Source organism: Patella vulgata, chromosome 4 (genome assembly GCF_932274485.2).
Source record: "Patella vulgata chromosome 4, xgPatVulg1.2, whole genome shotgun sequence".
Lineage (NCBI taxonomy): Eukaryota > Metazoa > Mollusca > Gastropoda > Patellidae > Patella > Patella vulgata.
This window is the reverse complement of record NC_065882.2, coordinates 21447593-21453592: the sequence shown is the minus strand read 5'-3', so window position 1 is coordinate 21453592 and position 6000 is coordinate 21447593. Positions and strand designations below refer to the sequence as shown.

Genomic DNA, 6000 nt, shown 5'->3' with positions numbered 1-6000 from the left:
GCCTACCGCTAGCTGGCGCAGTTGTATAAATCGGTGAAACAACCAAAAGAGCCTAGTGAATTTTGCCCTTTGGCCAGGCTCGCACTGTGAAAAAATAAATATTAAATTTAAAATATAGTCGATTTGTCTGCGATATTATTTAATTTGAGAAGCCAATGGTGAATAAACCTGTTTTACGCGTCATTTAGTTTACTGAAACTGCAGGTGGTAAAATATGAAAGCATAATAAAGGCAGGACAGATTATATTGAATGAAATGGGGATTTAATGTTTAATGTCCTACTTTTCTGTACCAACAGTGTGCTATAAGTGAAATTTTACCCGGACATCAATTGTTTTTTGGGGTTTTTGGGGGTTTTTTTTTACGCCAACGTTGTTTTGTACCATCCGATCCGAACGTCTGGCAATGGGTATAACGACGCTGGAAAATCCGGGGAACTGGCTCGGCCAACGTAAGGGTCGAACCCCGGACCTCCTGGTTTACCGAGCCGAATTTAAAATGACCGCCGATTATCACCATATCTTTTTAAAAGAGACTGTAGACACCTTGAAATTTTAATAAACATAAATAATGACAAAGTTAAATTTGCATGCTTTTCAAACAAAATGTACAAAAAAATAAAACATTAAGCCAATAAAACTTATCTTTATTATATACAAAATCAAGTTAGTTATATTAATCATAAAACGCTGCAACCACAGATTTTGTAATGACCTATTCATGACAATAAAAACGCAATACATAACAAACTATTAAAAAATAATAAGACATATAATGCATAATAACTATGCGATTGCCAAAAGGGCATTTTCGCTGCCATGGTGTTCTGAGGCTCGTAGGGTTTCTTGTAATTAGTCGGCTGTGCTTTGCTTACGACGGGATACTTTCCATTTTTCGATGCAAAGATATTATTGTCATGAATGTTACGTCATGCGATTTTCATTTTCATGTTTATTCCATTTTTGTATCATCTAGATATTCTCTACAAATTATGAAGATTGCAAAACAAAATTTTGAAGAGATTGCAAACAAGTAAATGAAAAAAGCTATTGGATAGATTGGTATATGGATGAATAATTAATAGATAATGCAAGATAACTGCACCAAAACAAACGATATATTAGTGACTTTACAAACACAGAGAAAATATATCAATTCAATTCAACAGAAACAAAAACTGAAATAAGTAAACAACTGTGCGTTACCTGTTCAAATTGTCTCAGTGTTAATGAACAAAAATTTCCTACCAGACCTTCTTCGAATTTCAGCGATTCGGCTTTTTGTCCCATCCGAATGACTAGTTACATTCGAGCCAGTAAAATAAGTCGCCCGCCCCCCCCCACCAATATTTCAAGGATATATAATGACCTCAAAGGGCAGTGAATTAGTATCACACGTGTCAAATTTGTCTCTTTTCATATTAATTACCCTGTATGTGGGTTTTTATAGGTTATGTGATTTTATACTTTGTACCCTTTGTTTCGTATTTTCATATATGTGTCATGCATATGTAGTTTTATACTGTCTATTTATATAAGTGCTCTGAATTTATGCCCGTCCATGTTTTTGTACCCGTCCAAAGTTTTTGTACTTGTATCTAATACTTTGTATATTGTATGCTGTCCTCAAAGGACGGTTCGATGCAATAAAATTCTATATTCTATTCTATTTTATAGATATCAATACCAAGCTGAGTACCATAATTGTCTTTATTCAGCCCCTTAAACATACATGTATCATACGTCAATTTGAGACCGGTCTACCAATCCATTGGTCGGGAAGATTTAAAAATTGTTACGGGTCGTAAAGGTTTGACCTTTCGATAATAATTAGCGACTATGGTGTTATTTCGAAAATGATATTATATATAATCAATTACATTTGTTATCCTGTTGAAATCGATTAACTAACAGCTAGAGGCGTTTCTTCTTTCTAGAATATGATCCTAAATGTTTTATTCTTCTGGCAAAATATTGCAACGTATACGGTATTCATACCCTTGAATTGAAGAAAGGGTTGATGCATTTTGTAGATAGAAACCATGTATTTTGATCCATTTATGAGGGTCTCAGTACTCACGGTGCCAATATAGAGTGAAGAAAGTCGTCAAATATTAATCCTAATTATGCTCATTTAATTATCGAAAACCCTGGCACTGACCTAAAAACGTTTGTTGAACTCCTTTAAAACCATTGTAAAATGTGTATGTCTGCGACTCGTAACTGGTGTCTTAAAACCTGATGAACTTTAAGTACCGGTAATGAAAACCTGGCTGGTGTCTGATTTGTCGCACACTTTATAACCCGAACATATCAGAATAAACTGCCAAATGAAAATTGTTGCAGCAGAATAAAATATGGGTGGGAAATTAACAAATTCCGACCATTTTCCGTATATTTCAGCTTCGTCGTTCGCACCTTTTCAGCGCTTCAAAGACGGCGGTACCTTCACAGTATGAATCTGTCGCCTCTAAATAGGCGCGAATTAACTTTGATAAATATATAGTATGTATGATTTCCATATAAAATAGTTTTTAATTATCTTTTGTTTTTTATAGAATAGTCTATTTTACCTATAGGGATAGTATTAGTAGAGATAATAAAATCAACAAACCACACAATCTGTTGTTATGCTGTATTCGAGTTGAGCCGAAAAGGCAGAGGAGCTCCAACCTTGGTCCATGCAAAATGTTCGTTTAATGTTAACATACCGTACTTACTTGTACGATTAACAATATAAACTAATTTATCATTCTATAATTCTATAGCCGAAGTCTATTTTACAATTTGTGTATTTATATTTTCAAAAGAACTACGGAATTCGTAAGGCTTTACCGACATAAGCAATAACCCACGAAACCGAGCTAAAAAATAAACAACCAATAAACGGAATTAGAAACCGTTTAGCAGTAAAAAGTTGCCCAGTAAGATTTACTGGGAACTGAAATTTTTTCGACAAGGAATCAATAGGCGGGTTCCTGAACGTCCAGGGCGAGTGTAACGAGAACTCACGTTCAGACTATTCAGAGCTGAACTATAGGCCATACCTAGTTTATAATTTCTGGTCTCTACGGCGTTGGTTTTAAGAATAAGAAGTGGGCGGATTGACAAAGGTAAAACAGTATGACAACATGATTTGGGTTTTTTTTTTTCGTGGTAATGCAAAAAGTATAGTCATAGTCCCTATTAAAAAAAAAAAAAAATTCAACAGATTGAATAATTATAACTGGTGTCTAAAAGGGGTTATCTCCCATGAACCGTGTGTCCGTAGTTCTCTTCCGATGCATTGTATTTAAAAAAAACAAACAAAAAAACGTGTAATATTTTGCTTGAAATCAGATAAGCAGAATTTTTTGTTACAGCTCTATGTTAAATAATTAATTTGCACCAACTACAAATGTCGCTCGAACCCAGTATTCACCTTTGTATTTATTTTATCCTTATTGGGACAAAATGGGTCGTCACCGCCTGAAAGGCCCTGTTGCTTTCGTACACTTTTATCATTCATATTTATAATGCCATGCCATGTTAGTTCTCTTTGATAAGGATGGACTAAGTGTTATTTTCAATGATCTTTGGACATTGAAGATGGTTTTATAATTGTTTTTCGAAGTTTAGTGAACCTAGGTATACGTTTGGCTTTTACTTTAATCTTCCGCCATTTGCAGAAGAAGTTGTGTGGGAGGGATTTTGATTGACAGGTCGGTGCTCTTTGGAAACTTCAAAGGTAGAAAAGGTGCGAAGTACCCCAGGTAAGTTGATTATTCCAGAATAAGTCATTCACACTATTTTTGATAAGAAGGGATGATGAAAGTTAATGTCTTTTGCCTTATCAAATATTTAAAACACCATCAAGGCCTATATCAAAAAAAATAAAGAAGAGAAAGTCTCAAGACTCTGTGGGTCTAGATCAGTAGATGACAATTTTATAAGATTGCATTAAGTAATTAAAGTTAATAATGTGGCATTATCACTTAAATAGAAGTATTAATATTTAATCTTATTATTATCACTCAATAGCCTATGAGGTATTAATAATAATCCTAGAGACTAGGCCTACTACTACTAGAGTGCTAGAGAAACATTCAATTAATCAAGTACTGAAGTAGGTCCTATTGGCCTAGATCTACTTTCTTTTGGTTACATTGTTAAATTTAATGAAAAAAGTAAAATATATAAAGGGCAGGTTTTGATCCATTCCAATTTATTAATTTTAATATGTAGAAATAATGCATGAATTTCACATACATATACATGTAACTATTTTTGTGTACCATTTTTCAAACAAGGCTGTGTGTCAATGGTCAATAGAATAATGTGGTTTTAAAGCAACTAGTTCAACTTTAAATCTTTCTTACATATTGTCTTATTCCCTCCATTAGCGGATCTAGAAGCTGTGGAAAGGGGGGGGGGTCGTTTCAAATCTCGGGCACCATCCACAATCCCACCCCACTCAACTGTGAATGTCAACAAAATACTGGCTATAACACTGAGCGTCCCGGTAGAACATAGACGTATTGCCAATAGTTGTTTGCCGATCATTATCTCACTGGAAAGCAGTTTTATTCAAGTTGACAAAAGGTTCATGTCATATTATGATTGTTATTGATTTTGTTAATAATTTTTTTTTTTTTTCTGGGGGGTGAGGGGTCACGGTGGGTAAGACGCTGTGGGTAAGACGCTGGCTTACTAGCCTGGATTTCGGGTGTTCGATCCCTACATTGGCCAAGAAAGTTCATCCTGATTTTCTGGCATGGTTTCCCCTTGTCAGCGATGCAGAACAGAGGGTGGGCCTGACCAGGACAGCTGTCCTGTGTAAACATTGGCATGCTCGTAAAAGATCCATTGACAGTTGGAATTCAATATAAGAGTAGGACATAGTGCCGCTGTCCGGGCAAAATTTCCCTCATAGCACATTATGGCGTATGCCCGTCTTCATTAGCCTAGTTCGAAGCAGAACAGTAGGACATTAAACCCCATTCATTTCATTTCCTTTATTAATGTTTTGTGAACCTTAAGGGCAAATTTTAGTCAATTTCCTGGTATTTGAGTTCAGTGGGGGGAGCAAATTCTTGTGAACAAGGATAGGAAATGGGACAGAATCTCGAGGCTTGCCTGTCAATTCTGGCTGTTTTGTGCGAGTTGACAGAACATTTGTACAGTCTGTCGCCCCCAAGACCCACTCACTAGTGGTACTACTAACTGGGTGATTTACTATAACCGTGAATATGGTAGTGATGAGATAGTATAAGAATACAGAGGTGCGAAAAAAATTTCAGATAGCAACGTATAATACTGAGCTTTTAATTTTTTGGGAATGGGCCTAAGGGGAATTCGTCTCATGGGGGCACTTACTTCGTCTCATTCTGTAAACAACCACTGGTTGCCATGCAAGATATGCCCACATTTTGCAAGAGATAGACAGAGAAGAAGCTAAAAATAAAATGTAATTCTTTTGTACAATCAAGAGCCATAATCAAGTTACGGTCTAATGTGCACGAATATCTTTTGGATATAAACATATATTTTAAGTTTCATCAAGATTGGATGAAAATTGTGACTTCTAGAGGGTCCACAACCTTGGTATTACATACTTTTAGACATATTTGTGTACATGCCAACCATTTTGTCCTTCAGTTTCGGTCAGATTTTTTTTACGAAATTCGAACACAACCTTCATTGGGGTGTAACGGTGATATATTCAAACGGTTTCTAAAACTGAATACAAATTTTTTGTACAGGAAGTTATGGTCTGATATACATTTCGAAAGGAACCAAGATGTTTGGAAGAGACCTATATTTCAAGTTTCGTCAAAATCAGATAAAAATTGTGACCTGTAGAGTGTCCACAAACAAATTGTGGACGAACGGACAGGGGCGACGACAAAGTAAATAAATATAGATTGTTGGCCAGTCATAATTGAAATTTACAGTATAGTCATGAAAACCTTTAAAAATTAAAGGTCCGAATTTGTTTTGGTTGTTTGTCTTTACTCGTGAA

The 6000-nt window shown here is 35.5% G+C and overlaps 1 protein-coding gene across 1 annotated transcript in view; it reads left to right on the top strand.

Moving 5' to 3' along the window:
• Positions 1 to 3465: 3465 nt before the first annotated feature.
• Positions 3466 to 6000, top strand: part of LOC126817852 (focal adhesion kinase 1) — a 77021-nt gene continuing 74486 nt past the window's right edge. The window contains exon 1 of the mRNA XM_056100061.1: positions 3466 to 3751. The gene's annotated coding sequence lies outside the window, so the exon portion shown is untranslated. The remainder of the gene's footprint in view (positions 3752 to 6000) is intronic.